Below are 18,531 nucleotides of genomic sequence, written 5' to 3' on the forward strand. Positions count from 1 at the left end.
ATATTCGTAGTGACTGGTTGGTGTAACGAAGGCTGTCTTCCACTCGTCCCCCTCGCGTATCTGGATGAAGTTGTACACGCTGCGGAGGTCTAGCTTCGTGAAGATGGTGGCACCACGAAGATGTTCCAGGGCTGCTGGGACGAGAGGAAGGGGATATCGGAATTTCACAGTGATCTTGTTTAAAGCCCGGTAGTCTATGCAAGGCCGCAAGCCTCCGTCCTTCTTGGCCACGAAGAAAAAGCTCGAAGCAGCAGGGGAGGTAGACAGACGGATGTAACCTTGCTTTAAAGCCTCGTCGATATACTCCTCCATGGCCTTCTGCTCCGGAAGTGAGAGAGGGTAAATCTTACCCTTGGGCACTGGCTCACCTGGTAAAAGATCAATCGCACAGTCCCATGGCCGATGAGGAGGTAGTTTGGAGGCCTTCAGGCTGAATACGTCACTGAAGGGGGCATAACAGGTTGGTATGTCAACAGATTGTTTCTCGATTGGACTTTCAACGGAGGTGGAATTCACAGGGATCTTGGAAATAACTGGGTTGAGTGGTTGCGGGATTCTCGGGAATCAACCAGGAAAACATTGGGTGCCCCACTTCAGGACCTCCCCGGTGCGCCAATAAATGTGAGGTTTATGCTGCACAAACCAGGGGCGCCAGAGGACAATATCCGTGTGCGCTCCCTCCAGAACCAATAGTGTGATGTCCTCTTCATGCAGCTGTCCAAACCTTATATGAACCAGACCCACGCTATATCGGACGATGGTACGTCCAATGGGTTTCACGGTTATAGAGTGAATTTGGTAGGTGGTTTGGTTAGCGATGGTCGGGAGTTTGAGTTGTTGGCAGAGGCTTCCGGAGATAAAGTTACCGGCGGAGCCGGAGTCAAGTAGGGCTTGCACTGGAATAGACACAGAGGCAGTAAGCATTACTTCAGCAGTGAGTGGCTTCATATTCTGAGAGATAGGTTGAATGGCACTCACCAAGCGCTGCGGTGGGAGAACGGGGCAAGTTGATCTAACATGCCCCTCCTTTCCACAGTACAGGCAAAGCCCCGCTTGCAGTCGCCTCTGCCGCTCGCGATAAGGCGAGTACGATCAGTTTGCATGGGTTCTTGGTAGGGTTCTGGAGGGAGGCGGAGATAATAGAGCCGCTCGCCAATGGATGGATCCCCAACTACATGCCCGAACACTTCTGGAAAGTGGGCGGTGAAACTCTGATAGGACTGCGTTACAGGTACTGACTGGGAGAAAATCGATTCCGCCCACTGTAAAGCCTTGCCGGTGAGAAGTGATACCATAAAGGCGATTTTAGATTTCTCAGTCGGGTACAGATGCGGTTGCATGTCGATATTGAGTGAGCATTGTAGAAGGAACCCGTTGCACTCCCCCACCACACCAGAAAAGGGCGCTGGTCTGGCCATGGGACTGTAGATCATTGGCAGAGAAGAAGCCGTGGTTCCGGTGACTGGGGTGAACGGAGGTGCTGGCGGTGATGCTGGGACAAGAACTCGTCGGAGGTGATCCATGAGCTCCTGAAACGGATCCGGGTTGCTCATCTCAGCCTACGGTGTTGGTCCGGTCTTCTGTTACAGAAGCAGACGTCACACTTGAGATATATAAAACAGGTAAAGTTTATTAGGCATATGAGCAAAGGCAGGTGAACGTGGCAGTGAGTATCTGATGCCGAGTTGATGGACGATGAGATTGGAATCTTACTGAACTGGGTTGTTTGTTGACAGGAGCTCGTGGATGTTCGGGAACCACACACCTCGACGCTTCGTCGTAAAGCTCCAGAGAGGACAGACGGGGATCCAGGACATGGATGGACACAACACTCGGAGGAAACACAAGAGGTAAGTTCACAGGCAGGTAAGTTTACAGGCAGGTAAGTAACAGGTAGGTCTTTGAGATAACATTCAGGAGTCCACTTCGCAAGAACAAGACCGGATGTTTGACTGTTGTGAGGTGTGTGGTTATATGGAGTGACTTGATGAGGTGATGATGAAGTGCAGGTGTGCTCATTAGAACTTGAGTGATGGTGCTCGCTATGATTGGCTGGAGTGAGAGCCTCGTCGATCTGTGACACAGTGCTGATAGTGATTAGAATTGAAAACAGGCATAAAACGATGTTTTAGAGCACTGTGTGAAAACATGAGAGCAGACCATAACTGTGCAGTTTATGATGTCTTTCTCATAATAAAACAGCAGGTCCAAAAAAAGGAAACAATCAGGAGAAACAGTACACAGCGAACTGAAAAAAGCTTTTATCACAGATATTGTTGTGATACCAATGTCACATTAATTTCAAGTGTTACTGTCACGGACTCACCAGCCACGCATCCACTTACACCCGATCACAATCACCAGATTACTAATCACTCACACCTTTGTTGACTGGTCTCAAGGTTACAAGCTCTTCGGTTGTCTTGTCACTTAACTGCTGGATTCCTGTGACTCCGTGGAGGTCCTCCTCCAGTTGATACTACTAAAAGGAAAAGATAAGGACAATTAATTCCTCAGTTTCTTGAGCTTCATCGGACTCTTTAGTTATTGCACGTACCTTTTGACATTGCCTTCAGTTTGTTTAATAAAGAAGCTCTTACCTTACTCCTCCTCGTGTGCCTCTCCTTCCAGTGTGTGACAGTTACATTATTAAATTTTATTTTTTAAATAAGAGTAAAAATAGAGTTGTACATCTCATGCAGTCAAACTGGCTGATAAGGATTATTTGTAGCCTATTATTTGACATAATTTTTTTCAGTCATTCAGCCATGAGTGGAAGTTCCCCAAACCAGAAGTGCTACTCATAATTTAAAATGCAGTAAACTTTTACAGAAGGTAGATAGTCATTCACTAAGTGTATGTGCACACCTTCTTGTGCATAAAACCTGCACAAATATTCTCACAGAAAGAAAATCAAGATTAGACTAAGTATGCATTTAAATGTATGAAAATATAAGATCAAATTTGTATTTACTGTACGTACACAGTTATTAAGGAAGAATACCTACTGACATTGTACTCCTTTGAGTCTCTAGACCTGTGTGTTTTTTTTCTCAGGTGAAGGCTGGTTTGGAGGGGAAGGAGGGCGAGCGGTTGGTTCGAGGTTCTTCTGTCTTTCAGAAGTACTGGAACAAACCTCAGGGGACGGCAGACACCTTCACTGAGGACAGATGGTTCAAAACCATCTGCTCTCACACTTACTTTATGCTTCTCTGTTATGGTACTACATATACAATAAGGGGGAGCATGTCTACACACTGTGCATAGGTGATACTTTGTGTTCTGTGGGACATGCTCAGATGGAGCTGTATGAAGGTTTGACTGTCTGTCTGAATAAAGTGCAAGATAAATCAAAGAAACTAGCAAAAAGATAATGAGATATAAAAGGAGAAGACATAATGGTCCAGTTTGCTACCATAAAATTAAATTAAAATTAAAATAATTTTTTGCCCAAGAATGAAAATTCTGTCATCATTTATTATTGATTTTTCTTTTATTCAACAGAACATGAGATAAGAATATATAAACATAGGGGTGTAACGATACATGTATTCGTACCGAACCATCACGGTACGGACATCTCGGCTCGGTGCATGAGGCCTTACAACGAATACAGGCAATTTACCCTCAATCCAGAAGGGGGCACCCGCAGTAATGCAACACTCTTTGATAACTGCCAGCAGAAGAACAGGTGAATGCCATGAGTTGCGCACTTGAAAACAAAGCCTACTAGACAGTGACCATGTGCTGATTTTGAACGCATCTCTCACTGAGAAAGGAGTATACTAATGGCTTGCGCACTCAACTGTTTGTGAAATGGAGCTTTGTACTCGTATATCCTACCGCTCTCATTTGGCACAAATCCAAATATTCCATAATATTTCCATATTTACAATGTATCTGAATGCAAAACTATTATTTATTATGTACATTATAGGCTTTGTACTTCAGTCGCGTTCCAACGGTGACACAGCGGCTGATATGTTTTGTGTGTGTTTGCCAGCGCGATCACTGTTTCCTTATACCGCAGTGGTGGCGCAGTGGATAAGACACATGCCTTTGGTGTGAGAGACCCAGGTTCGAATCCACTGTGAGACACCAATGTGTCCCTGAGCAAGACACTTAACCCCTAGTTGCTCCAGAGGCGTGCGACCTCTGACATATATAGCAATTGTAAGTCGCTTTGGATAAAAGCGTCAGCTAAATGAATAAATGTAAATGTAATTGTCTTATTAATAACGGATCACTGTAAAAGGTCTCTCAAAAGCTGTACACTCACAATGAAAACAAAACACTGTGCTTTTGTAAAGTAAAGAAAACAAATAGGATGTCGTTTTCTGCCATTTGAGTTTCCTTTCTGTGAACAAATTAAGCGTGTTACAAAAATGAACTGAAACTCAGCATAAATAGGCTACGGTGTCGCACTGTTTTTATCCCGTTGTTTATCTGTTTACTAAATCAGATATATTTCAAGTATTTATTCCTTGTATGTATATATATACTGCAGATTTTATATCTATAACATTATAATTTAATATAATATTTAATATTTCCACATCTAGGTGAAAAAAGTGTAATTTGTACTAATGTCTGTTCAAAATAAATGAAAAGAAACCTAGCATAGTAGATTTGTTGTTTTTCGATTTGTTGTTTTACCGTTACACCCCTACTATATATAGGACTCTATATAGAAGCTGTAAAACAATGCTATTGTTTCAATGCTATTAAATAATGCTGCTGCAACATAAAATTTTATTTCTTATAGAGAGCTATCTTATGGCTTCAGAAAATTATAGAATATTAATATCATGGACAACTTTATGGCACTTTTGTATCTTTATTTTTAGTAAATCATGACAGTGCGTTTTCATTGGCACAAACCATTAATAAAGCTGGCCCTTAATTTCTATTATCTTGTATTGCATAAGACTAACATATTGGGCAGTCATTGAAGGTTGTCACTGAAACACTTTTGCAGTTTACTGTAGTGTAACAACCCCCCTCATCTCTCCAAAAAAACTTGTCGACCTCACTAATCGTCAGTTGATGAACAATTAATCGACCATCCTGCCCATCCCTAATAAGAAACTTCCTTCTCATTTTCTTGTCACCTTCTTGTTCTTCCTGAGTTTGCTGGATGTTGCAGTCCATCTGCTCACCCTCACACCCTCACATTTCATCATCACACCCTCAGAGAGAGAGAGAGAGCAGATCAATGCAGCCCGTGTCTGCACGGCTGTGTCTCTAATAGTGTAAGTGTGACTGCAGGCTGTGACTGGCACCTCTATAGATCATCTGTCACCCTTTCTACAGCGCTCACTTTCTGCCAATCCTCATGCTTCGTTCTTCCCATTGATTTTCATGCATGCCTTTATGTTCCCTCTCTCTTCCTCTCCCTCCTCCTTCTCTTCCATATCTCTCTTGTTCTTTTGTTGTTGCTGTGAATCTCAGGCTGTTGGATACTCCATCACAGTCCACACACACACACACACAGACCCTCATTAACTCATGTTGAAGGTCATTAGGATTTCGTAATAAATATCTGGGATCATTATCTGGCCCTGGCTTTTGCTTTGCTCTCTCTGTAAGTGAATTATTAACTCTGTAGCCTGCTATTCATCTTTTTTGTCACCTGACTCACTAGTCTTGCCAGATATTTTACTATCAGCTTAAAGTCTGGTCCATGCAGGTTGTTTTGCCCAAGAACCGTCAACTTAGGCAGGAAGAGAGTGCCTGACCAGCGTAATAACATATAACAACATACTGTATAAATGGATCTGTTTTAACCTTGTTATTTACAACTATATTAAATTGATCATCATATTTGTGTGCAATGTGTATCAAATGGTCTGTGAACTCTCTGAAGTTCAGACTTGTCTGTCTCTGGTTGTGTTGTATAGGTGTTACCAGTGATACTATACTAACATCCCACATGCTGTAAACAACCATTGTATTTTTTCTAACACACAAACAGTAGGAAAGGAAACAAGGGAAAAGTGAGAAAAATAGAAAAGAAATGAAGACAACCAAGCTGAGGTGATGCCCTCTTCTCTAGCAGGACAGCTCTTTCCTGGAATGAATTACGCTCTGGGAAACAATAAATAAAAATAAATAAATAAGACAAGGCTGCGCACAGAGAAGCATTAGCAATTTTCCAAATACTGCGCACACGTAGTTATGAATAATGGAGGCATGCTAAAAGTCGGGTGCGCTCGGGTAAGCACTGGTTAGGGAATGCACATTAGCCCAGCTGCTCGTAAATAACAGGAGCGAGGTGGTAACGGGGTTGACTCCCGAGCATCGGAGTGCTGGGCAGAATGTTAACTAGCTGCTTCACTCTCTCTCTCCACTATGGCTGTTCGGAGATCAGATTATAGACATTTATCAATGATACATGGAGGAGCATGCGTGTTTTATTTGGTTTGTTCTGTGCATCAGTGTTTTCAGTCTGCTGGGCGGCCAATTCATCACCCAGCTCTGTTTTCAAGCGATCCAATTCATCCCCCTCTCCATCTATTCCTGACCCTTCTTTTGCTCATCCTTCTTTCTGACCTCCACCTTCAGGTCACACATCTCTCTTTCTCACTGACTCAAAATCTCAGAATGGTGTTCAATCTCCCAACAAAAAAAAATCAATCATTGGCCTCGACAAATCCATACAGTATTGTGATGTAAAATGTGGCAATATTTGAAACCCCCTCCTCCCTCCCTTTATCCTTTAACTGTCATATATTTTATACAGTATATTACAGATTTTTCAAATTCATTTCATCTTGTTCTCATGAGCCATGAACTGCTAGGTAACCTGCTAAGAGGATTCTGTGAAGGTGACATACATTTGTCATCTGTTGAAATGGGCCACATATTGAGGGACAATCACGCTTTCTTCTTTTTGAAGAGTAAAAGAATATCTGTCCCCAGTGCCATCACCCTGTTTTTGAGAGAGAGCACACTTGTTGGCAGATAGAGCGTTGCTGATTGTACTTTGCTTGACATTATGTGTGAGGAGTGAAAGGCAGTGAGAGGGAGAAGTGACCTTATTGTTGCTGTCACAGACGCTAGACAGCCATGTGCTATTTGAAGACACTTTAGCAGGCTCTGTTTTATAAAGCTGCCCTGCAAATTCATTGTCTGTGTAAATGGGTCTTTAAAGGAAGTCTTTTTACAAAGATAAACATTTATCTTTTCTTCAAAATAATGTGTACTGACCATTCATTCACAATAATGCAATGCTAAAATAAGTAACAATGTCTTAGAGAACAACAAACATTGGTTGTCCTATTCCTGGCTGTGTGTAGCACCAACAGCTCTGCATGTCATTCTGACAAACATACAGACACACATGCCCAAAAGCTACAGTAATTTCTGAGTATGCCTTGTGCTTGTAGCAGTGCTCAGTTTACAGTTTACTCTTGGTAAATGTGATTCTTGAGCATGAAATTTTGGCACTGCTCCTCAACAGCTCTGAGGTCTTCCTGGAGACATGTCCGCCCAGCTACCTACCCCGTCCCACTGAGGGGCTGCCCTCAACAGCTGCTTGACCTAGTCTGAGTTTTACACTTGTCTTGTCCTTCTAAGCTAGAGAGACCTGCTTTCATTGGATTTGATTCCAATAGCCATGGTTCTGTAACACTGGGATTTACATGAGATGGACAGTAAAGTAAGATTAAATACTTAAGAAGCAAAGGCATGTTTTCATTTTATCTTTGTGTTTTTTTTATTATTACCCATCGTTGTGCTAAAAGCAAGAAAAAAGCTATTTGCCAGTGGGGTAACAAAAATAAACTAAATTCAAGACTGGAAGCTGGAATGAATAATTTCCTTGTGTATTTGAATGCTATAGCTTTATATAGTTTAGATTCAAAACCTCCATGATATCCTAAAGTTGTGCTGTTATCAGATGCAAGCTACACAATTAGTGCCATTAACATAAAGCAATTCCGCCCCCTCTCACTGAATCATATTAGACAAATAAGATCACTCACCCAAGTGTAAAGCACTCGCTCGGGTATTAATTATTAAAATAAGACTATGGCTGTGTCCCAGTTGGCATACATTCTTTTCAAAATAGTATGCAAGATTAGAATTTGTGCATTCCGAATCACAGTGTGTTAAAAATAAAATGTGTGGATGATATACTATTTCCGGTGGGCTTTCAAAGTCCATCCTTACAATACTATTAGTGTTAATGTTTCTCACAGTCCAACGACTGATGAAAAGTTGATGTGAATATTCTGATTCGATTTTATTTGTTGTAGGCGAACAGCAATGTTTTTAAGCGGATACCTGCATTGGGGCTTAAAATGCCAGTATTAAATTAATTTTATTATTTCAAATAAGTTCATGTATTAATTTTGAAATCCCTAATTATACTCAAATATTAATTTTAATTATGGTCATCATTATCAGTATTACATTACAATAATATCCAAGTTGACTGTGTTTCAATGAACAATGAATTAACCAAGGCCTTTTTCACAGTGGGGACCAAAATGTGATCTGAAACCACTTTCAAGGCCAGTGTGAATGCAATTTTGGTCCACTTAAAGCAGTATGAGTTTGATTCTTTTAAAGGAAGATTATAGTAGAATTATGCAAATTTGATTGCAATTTATGAGAAAAAAAAGCTTAAGGATGATAAATGTAATTTGTGTTTTGTCAGCGCTTGTTTTGTTATTCATCCTCATTAGTCTTTCTGTGGAGCTGGAAGTGTTATAATGCTCTAAAATTCATGCATTAATATTCATGTAGTTGTGAGTGTTTACTGTATATCTGGTTACTTAACAGAGATTACTTTCCATCAGGCTCCACTTAATCTACAACTCCAGAAAGAGTGCTTATATTGGAGGAAGACGGCACTTTATGTGCTGACTGTCAGTTTTATCCTTCATTGATCTAGTCTTTGATATGTTTTTTTTTTTTTTCCATTTTTCATCTTAAAGAGCACTGCAGCACTGATTACAAGCAAATCTTTAATACACTAACACGCTTTTATGCTGAAACCCAAATAGTTTTTGTCATGTCTGTTTGCATCTGTCTTGAAACCAAAATCATCTGAATCCAAATCTGGGGAAAAAAATATGCGATTTGGTACCAATATTATTTAAAAAGTAAGATAAAAAATATCTCTCAAAAGCCTGTGGTATCATATTTGATACATAGGCCTACATTTTAACATGATTTAAAGAGTAAATAATAAAAAAAAAAAAAAAGTTTTTTTGTTTTTTTTTCACTTTCATTTCACTTTAGAATTTATATAAATATCCAACAGAAGCTCAGTTCAAGTTTTACAAACCCTATGTTCCTCACCTCAGTTTTGCTCTCATGGCTGTCAGGGAATATAGAGTCATTCACACATGTTCAGGAGGAGCAGTGGAGCTCACAGCTTGTCAGAGTGCTTAGTTTGTTCACTGATGTGTAAGTGTGCTGGACGTGAAACATGGCCTCTGTCACACTGCCCTTTCCAGAGCTGTCAACCCCCTTCAGCCTCTCATGCAAGTATGTGTGTGTGCTGTATTATTTTTGTTTACACCCTGAGCTTCCAGCAAAATAGCCTATTTATGTTTGTTTAAGTGTTGTCATGTGCCAGTAGCTTTTACAGATGTGTTTGTTGGCATGTTCAGGTAAATATTGTGTGTGTATGCTAAAATGATACGTTTTGTCCTGTTAAATCGAAGAGTTAAAAATCTAAACCAAGCATATTGGTTTTCTTATGGTAAAGCATCACCGAACCTCAGCTCACTATCTGAGATGACACTATATATGGAATAAAGTGGAGAATGACTTTGCTTTAAATGCATGAGTTGTCTGTGGGATGCTTTCTCCTCATTGCATCATGTTCTCGTACTTGTTTAGCATGCAACATGGCTGTGTTCACTTAAACACCTCAGCCAGACAGTAAGAAAAAAGAACTAGTGCAATAAAGCGTCTTATCATTTTAATTAGGAAAGCCGCTGGGCCGTAGCGCTTCTGCAGTGACTTCAGTAGACTGATGCCTTTGCTGCCACTGTGTTCATGGAGCGTTTCATATTAGCGTTCGCACAATTACTCATTTTTACTAGTCGTTCAGAAAAGTTGTCACGTAGTTGACGGGTCATTGTTTACCTCATGTAAATAAGTCACTACATGGTATGCAGAATTAGAGGTCTTTGCTGTTAAATGTATAGATGATAGGTGCGTGGTTAGAGAGAATGTCTAACTGTGCTTGAGTTCTCATAAACAATGTAAAATCAATCATTCAGTCTCATTTGCTTATAGTGTTTGTGAGCCTCTGGGAGACACTTGATTAGTTTCAAAGCAATTTTGGCTTGTGAGTCAATAGCGTGACAGCATTCATTTATTAATACCTTAAAAATGCATTTCACATATACAGTGACTTGGATACACTTCTTTTATTATGAGCATTGTTGAAAGGAGGGGGAAGATCAGCTCAAATAATAATGATTAATAGACCTACTGTACTACTGTATAAATAATATTGGAAAATTCCAATATTATTATAGAACTACATGTTGTTTAGGTAGCCAATGTCAATGGTAACATCCTAAACTGTAAAATGACTGTAAAAGCCACAATTTAAATTACTTTACAGATCAAATATAAATAGTTTTGACATAAACAACCAGTTTTAAAATTATAAACCTCACGTTTTAGCCTTTAAACCATTTAGTTTTTTAAAGAAAGGGGATGAGTCAAAATCGTAAAAGATATACATTTCTTATATAATTGATCTAAAAAAAAAAAATACTCCTAAATGTACGAATCACATGAATCAGGTATTTCAATGTCAGAATGGCTGCAAAAATTTGCTGCAAAAATTTAATACAATACATGTACATTCATGGTGCAAGTAAAATTTTTATTTTTTACTTGATTACATCACATGGCATTTTTAGTCATTAAAATTAAACGTATTTTGAATATGGCATAGAATATTTTTTCAAATTCCCCAATTTTTCTTTAAAAAAATATTTTTCTACAATTTACATGCCAGAACGTCAAAGCAACAAACAATTTGTCTGTCCTCACTGAACATGAAGATGCTGTCAGTCAAATTTTTTTTAATTTATTTATTTAATTACATAATGTCCTACCCAGGGCATTGCTGCAGGAATAGAAACCAAACCATCAACAAAAAGTTACTCGTTGTTTGCCGGTTGGTTAGGACAAAAATTATTTTCGATGGAGGTGGTAGCATTTAGCTTTTTTTTTTTTGGCTGGTTTGGACACAGTGTTATTCATATCCACATACTCATCAACATCAACCTTCTTTTGCTTTTAATCATAGAAAAAACCCCTGACATGAGGGTTTAATACTTTCTGTGACCTTTGATCCCTCCCCAGGGGCATTATGGATTCTTAAAGAGGATAAAAACCTCTGTAAATTCTCTCCTTTCACACACCAACAGCTTATCTGTCCCCATGTCAAACATGTTCCTGGTTCATTTCCATGAGAAGGAAGCTATGCTGCTGTGACCAAATTACACCTCACGTTTGCGGATAGGGTTATTTTAAAGAGGGACGAGGCGAGTGTAAATACGCTCTTACTGCTGTTAACACCCAGCCACTTTTCCCCACCGCCCCCATCCCTTGCTCGCTCTCTCCGTCTCCTTGCACCCGCCCGCTTCTCCTTCACCTCACCCCAGCCTATCACTGTGGAGCAGTGGTCTGTGAAGAAATTCCCAATATCTAAATTTACACACTGTATCAATCTTGTTTAATAGACTGGAAAGCTTATTGCTCCGGTGCTGGGCGGCAAGAGAGGGCAGCGCTGATAAATTGCGCCGTCCCTGCGACAGCCGCCCGTGATGTATAATGAAATATTTATGATTTATCCCAGCTAATAAACTGAAATGAAGAGCCTGATGTATGGGAACAGATGGGCCCTCTATTGATGCCGTGCTCCTCGCTGGAGAATGAGAGAGAGAGGGATGGTGGGAGAGAGGCAAAGAGAAAAAAGTGATGTAACACTGCATTGTAGAGCTTTATTGAAAATTTATTGGAAAAAGGCAGTTGTTTTTCTATGTACACTTTGTGTGTAAAAAATCTGACTAATATGGCAAGCATACTGGACTGACACTATCCACATCAGCCATGGTTAATTTACTGCATTAGCAAAAGTGTCCAATAACAGCCGGTTTTCTAACTTAAAATAATTACATTTAGTCATGTGATCTTAATCTATCTGCCCCCATGAAGTGACCCACTCCATGTAAAGGCCCAGACACAGCAAATCAACATCAGAAAATTAGCAGTAATGAAAGCTGCTTTACATCACCTGTTTCTGGGCCAAAAAGTTGCATTTTCAACGCACCACATGACAGTCAACCACCAAATAGCACGTACGTTCTGCACCTGCGTGAAAGGAAATAACTCTCCAAAAAAACAGATGGCAGTAGTCTGTATATGTCATTCAAAAGGGGAAACCAGAAGAGCTAAGACTGCAGATTTTAAAAATGTACTTGCTTTCACACCACTCTCGCTCGAGTTTCGTTTGCTAGCTTCCGTCAGTACCGTTTTTCTCATGCACTGCTTCGTTAAGCTGAACAGACAGTCACAGTGATCTCTCTCACAAACGGACTCCACTGACAGGTTGGAAGTAGTGCTAACAGTACGAACCTCGTGGCCTGACATTGCCCGACAGCTGACCATTGTGTCTCAGCCTTTACATTTAAAGTGAGGTTTGAACTCTTACTTCCAGTATGGACACCTCAGTTTAATGAGTTAAAGGAAGTATGGATGAAACTAGACATTTTCTAAAACAAAAAGTGTATTTGCCTGTACCAAAACTCCCCACTACAATGCTAGGGTATTATGGGTGTTGCAATGGCATTGCTATGTAGTTGTTAAAGGGATAATTCACCCAAAAATGAAAATTACCCAATTATGTACTCAGCCTCAAGCCATCCTAGGTTTATGCGACTTTCTTCTTTCAGATGAATACAATCAGAGTTTGTATTATTAAAAATGTCCTGGCTCTTCCAAGCTTTATAATGGCAGTGAAAAAAAGTGCTACGCCTACATCCTACGTCCTCAGCTGGATCGTCACTCTCTTGTGAATGCACATGTGACAGTTAGCAGAAGCTAGATATTACTGTTTATAAAGTTTTAAATATGGATATTTTTCTTACACAAACGCATTGCCTCAATTCAGAAGGGCTTTAATTAACCCTCCCGGGCCATGTGGAGTACTTTTTATGATGGATGGATGTATTTTTTTGTACTTCAAAATCTAGACCACAATTCAGTGCCATTATAAACCTTGAAAGAGCCAGGACATTTTTTATCTTACTCCCATTGTATTCATCTGAAAGAAGAAAGTCATATACACCTAGGATGATTTGAGGGTAAGTATATCATGCAGTAATTTTTATGGTTTTTAGGTGGTAACATGGTCAAACTGTAACTGTAGATGTAACTGGAACATGGTCAGAAGAGCCCATACAGTAATATCCCTTTAGGAAGGGAATGGAAGCATTGTGGCAATAAAGGATAGAAACTAATTAAAGTTTGTGGCAATGAGTTCTGAGATGCTGATGTATTGACTGATCATGGGGACGTGATTCCCATCTCACTCATCAACTGGCTTTCATCTCCAACCAGTCACAGCATAGTTCCCCTTGCCCTGTCAACTTAACCACCCCCTCCCACACACACTCATACACTATAACCCATGACATATCATCCTTAACCTTCACACACCTCACAGACATGCACTCTCGTTTCTCAACTCCCCTTCGCCACAGCTGGGGCTTAGCACTCAATAATGATCCACGCTGGACATCCAACACCTTTGCCCAATGTTCTTTCCTCCTTTTCTTTCACACTCAGTCACTCACCTGCTATGACCTATTTCCTGTCGGCTTCATGGTCCTGCCCCAGCTGAGCCCCAACACTCGATGCGAAGTGTCTTTGTCCCCGCTCTGCTAAAGAGATTGGAAAACATTCTGGCTTGTGATGACTTGTACTTTTCAGACTCGGACTGAAAACGTTGGCCTTTCATCAAGGTGTGTGTTAAAGTGGAGGCTAACACCTTGTCCTAACCAGATACGTCATGATAAAGCAACAAGCTAATGGTTCCATCTTTTTGATGTTAATCTGATATTGTCCTAAATGGTAATGACTGCAACAAGCCATGCAAACTGATATGTCTACTTCCTTACTACTAGTATGCAAAAAGTAGTATGGCAGGTTAGTCGAAATATGCAGTACTCATAAAAAAATTGCGAAAACATTGGACACTTTGGGCACTTATCTCATGGCTGTGGGAGAGGAGTTGTCATTTTTGTTAAATGGTGAGGTACAACATTCTCTGTACTACTACTTTTGGATGCAGCTTATGACAGTATCTATAAATTATTGCATAGGGCACACTCCGGTCTCTTGGACTTCAGAGACACATGCAAGCAAAGGCCACAAAACCACATTAATTTCAGCATTTGAGCCAGATTCTGTTTCAGATTGCATTTGTCACTTTGTAGCACTGAGGAAACTTGATATCGGAAACCTGAACCTGTTTTGGATAGTGTGTATCACACTGCTCCTGCTGCTGATGGCTGCAGTGTGTTTGTGTGTTATGGGGTGGTAATTAAGCAGTCTCCAGCTGAGCAGCTCTGTGCAATTGGTTTTTAAGATTGCAAGCAGAAGATCTTGAGCCTGATTACAGGCTATTATTAGAGCTCAGCAGAGGACAACGTGCAGCAACCACACACACACAACCCCTCATATTCTTATTGCTGCCCCCTTCCACAGCTGTAGCAGGAGGATGTAGACTATACAGCCGTTTGCCTCACTGTTGAGCCCCATAATATGGACTCTTTAGCGATTAATAGAGGCGCAGACCCCTATTAAACCGGAGGGCGGTGTGGAGACAGGTGTAACTCAAAGGGATCTCTGACCGCTCTGGATGCTCTTTTAGGTGACACTGCACTCTACAGAGATGGCGTGTACTGGATCATGGGCCGCACATCAGTGGATATCATCAAGAGCGGAGGATACAAGATCAGTGCGCTAGATGTGGAGAGATATCTGCTAGCCCACCCAGATATCACAGGTACACAAGCACTCACACAAATACACATGTACATATGGACAGGGGAATAAATATGCACTGTTTCTTCTTTGCTTTAGATGTGGCTGTGACTGGTGCTCCAGACCCAACCTGGGGTCAGAAGGTCACTGCAGTTGTGCAGCTGAGGAAGGGGAAGACTTTGACTCTGTCACAGCTAAAGGCCTGGGCCAGGTAACTCAAATCCTCACTGAAACAGACTTTAGGTTAGAATAAGCTCGGTCCACACTGCAGTTTATTCAGCCCATTAAGGGGCTGTTCACACAGAACAAATTCTTGGATTTAAAAATGTGAGACATGGTGAGAAAGAGTAAAAAAAGTGGATGCATAAAACTTATCTTACCTCATGTATATTAATACCGTGACAATCCCAGTAGTCCTGACTGATTTTCTCAAAGGCAAGATTTATTAAATAGGTGCTAGCTAGTGCTGGACGATAAAACAATAGCAATAATTATCACAAAATATTTATCCCTTTATAGAGCGATAAAATATTCTATTAATGCTTGATGTAATGTTTATGCACCAAAAGAGGAAAAAGCCAATAAAACAGCACAGACAATATATATTTCAATATTAATATTTCACTGGATATAGAATATGAAATTTTATTATATTATTAATGTAGACGTATTAAACTGAGTAATGGTTGTTAATAAGCTATAGCATTTGTGCATTTGTATTTATATTACATGTATTTAGGCTACTGTTTTTCATACAAATACCATAGAAACCATATAATTACATTTTACCATAGTAGAGAGGTGATATGTGTGGTTATCTTTGGTTATCATGGTCTAATTGTGTGATACTATAGATGACGAATGGTTAATTTGGTTAAGTAGAGTCCTAACTCGAACAGTCAGAATATTTACATTTTACCCTATAAATGTGAGGTTGGTACAGTTTTTACAGATGTTACTATTTTTGTTAATGAACATAAATTTAAATCATGCCATCAAGTAGTTTAAAACATGTGAACTGTCTGGTTACAACCTTCACTCGGGAGAATAAATCTGCCTTTAAACTTGAAAGAAATCAATTTTGATAATTATCTTGATAACTGGATATCGACTGATATGAAAAAAAATTATCATGACAATTTTTTGGACCATATCGCTCCCAGCCCTAGTGTTAGCATTTGTAGAATTACCATTTATCACCAGTGCATTTGTTGCTCTGTCAACACTACTTTTTTTTCTTTTTTGTAATTTTTTTTTGTAAAATAGAATAGCTCACAAAAGCTGATACTAATTTACATTGTACATCATTCTCCATCTTTAGCTCCCCTAGAGGTCTGAATGCGATATGACAAGACTAGAATTTTCTAGTGTCAATCAGCATCTACCAAGACACACTTGAACTTACTCAAAAAAATCAGGCAGGTGATGAAATGTTGCTGAAATGCACCGGGAGCCTTGTTTCAAGTAGTTTATTGTGGAGCACAGCAGTGTGTTTGGAAGTGTGTTTTGGGCTTGCGTCAGCGTACATGTAGCATGTTGAGTCAGACGTCGAGTTGGAATCCCTCAGGACATGCGTTAGACTCAAGAGGATTTTTAAAAGCCTCTGTATAAATAACAATAGACACACGTAGACACTCATGGACAAGAACTCATTTAGGAGCATGCTGCAAGAACAGATGTGTTTTTGGTGGAAGAAGGGGCAGCGAAAGAAACCAATGATGGTGAGAAGAAAGAAACGATGTCTAACGTGCTCTGTGCATGTTTATTTTATTCCTCATTCTCTCTCGCTTTTTTAAAATGTCTCTTTTGTTGCCCAAATGTACCATTTTTGCCTGAACGCAAGTTCTGTCAAAAGACACATGTCCCTTTAGAGGAAGTAGCTCAGGGCTTTTTCTTTCTCGATGTGTGTGTGAGCTCCATATTTTGTGGGGGTGTTGTGCAGTGCAGTGCGTTACTGCGTGTGTTTTTTGCGACGGCCCTTCTGACCTGTCCCAGCCCCTCCAGCACAGCCCAGCAAAGAGCAACATGCACAGGGAAAGATGCTCACTCCCCAGTGCCGTAACTCCAGCTGTCACCCTGCGTAATCGTCACTCTATATATGTCATAAGGCGTAGAAAGACAGGAGATGATGAGCTAAAAATTACACAAACACTGCACACAGACATGCATGCAAAGAGAATGCAGCTACAGTAAAGAGCAGAATATTCCGGAGTGAGAAGTGCGTTCAAAATCTTCAAACCACTGCAGGGAAGAGAGAAAAGAGAGGGAGTGAAAAGAGGTGGCATTAACAGAGAGACACCTTGCTGGAAGGGACTTATGTAGAAGAAAACAGAATAAGAAAATATTTTCACACTCAGAAAAACGTAAGATGATAAAGACGGCTCCAGGCCTGTACTGTAGACAACCACAGGAGTCGGGCAAGAGCGCAAAACATTTAATTAGCTCAGCGCTCCACTCTGCCTTTTAGTATTTGTCTTTATTTCACGCTGATTTCATTGTTTGTGAATTAATCGAATTCCATGTATCTGGCAGCGTTTTAAACAACAGAAGTTCCAGCATAGAGGATGGCGGCTGCGTTAAAAGATATGTAATAGGTTTTTTGTCATTTTATGTATTTATGTGTGTATTTCACTCGTGATGTTTCACATCTGCACAAAGTCATTAGTGTCTTTGCTTTGCCTGAAGACATTTTCACCACATGTTCCATATAAAACAATATGCAGCATTAAATTATGACACATCTTTATTTCCTTCCACTACCAGAGTTGAATTTTATGAAGTTAAAAATCTTTTTTGTTGTTGTTGTTTTTTTTTTCATGATTTTGCCATCTGCAACTAGATTTCCTTCTTTGGTCCTGAAAAAGAAGCATGGTCTGCATAAGTACATTTGTACAGATGCTTCTAGCTGCAAAAGCTTGATTTCATGTTTTGTTATAACACGATGCAAGTAAATGTTCCATTTTCAGGGGTTCTAGGCAAGTATTAGAGAAAATGCTTTGTTTATGATCAGTTTCACAAAGTCACAAGCTCATCCATCACCAATGAATTAATTCAAACATCACCTTTGTGATGAATCTTAGTTTCTGATGGAATTGAAATTCTTTCTGTGTGACTCCTACACAACACTGAACACTTTGATTGTTGTCTTAGCTAGCAGTGTTAATTTTGACAGCAAATTTTGATTTAGTTTTAGTCAGTATTTTAACTAAAATGACATTTAATTTTAGTCATATTTTAGTAATGTTAATTGTTTTATATATCATAGGATTTCAGTTGACTAAGGTCTACAGTAGATTTACAGGACTAAAATCTAACGGGTTAGTTAAATTGCAATGTGCTAATTAAGCATTTCGCCAAAATTTCTATTATATAACTTATTATATATTCTTGGAGAAATGGTAATATGAATTATTAAGGTTTAATTAATTAGATTTAATTATGACATATAACGTTTTTATCTTAAAAACAAGCATATTGTTTAGATTAGGGCTGTCAGTTTAA

General features: G+C 39.7%; 1 pseudogene across 1 annotated transcript in view; it reads left to right on the plus strand.

The window, feature by feature from the left end:
* The window catches only part of LOC306870327 (malonate--CoA ligase ACSF3, mitochondrial-like), a 45,998-nt pseudogene that overhangs the window by 22,521 nt on the left and 4,946 nt on the right, over positions 1-18,531 (plus strand). Inside the window, exons 6-8 of the transcript in view lie at positions 3,058-3,220; positions 14,918-15,052; positions 15,130-15,241. The product of the transcript in view is annotated as a malonate--CoA ligase ACSF3, mitochondrial-like (transcript). The remainder of the gene's footprint in view (positions 1-3,057; positions 3,221-14,917; positions 15,053-15,129; positions 15,242-18,531) is intronic.

Source organism: Barbus barbus (genome assembly GCF_936440315.1).
Source record: "Barbus barbus genome assembly, chromosome: 1".
Lineage (NCBI taxonomy): Eukaryota > Metazoa > Chordata > Actinopteri > Cypriniformes > Cyprinidae > Barbus > Barbus barbus.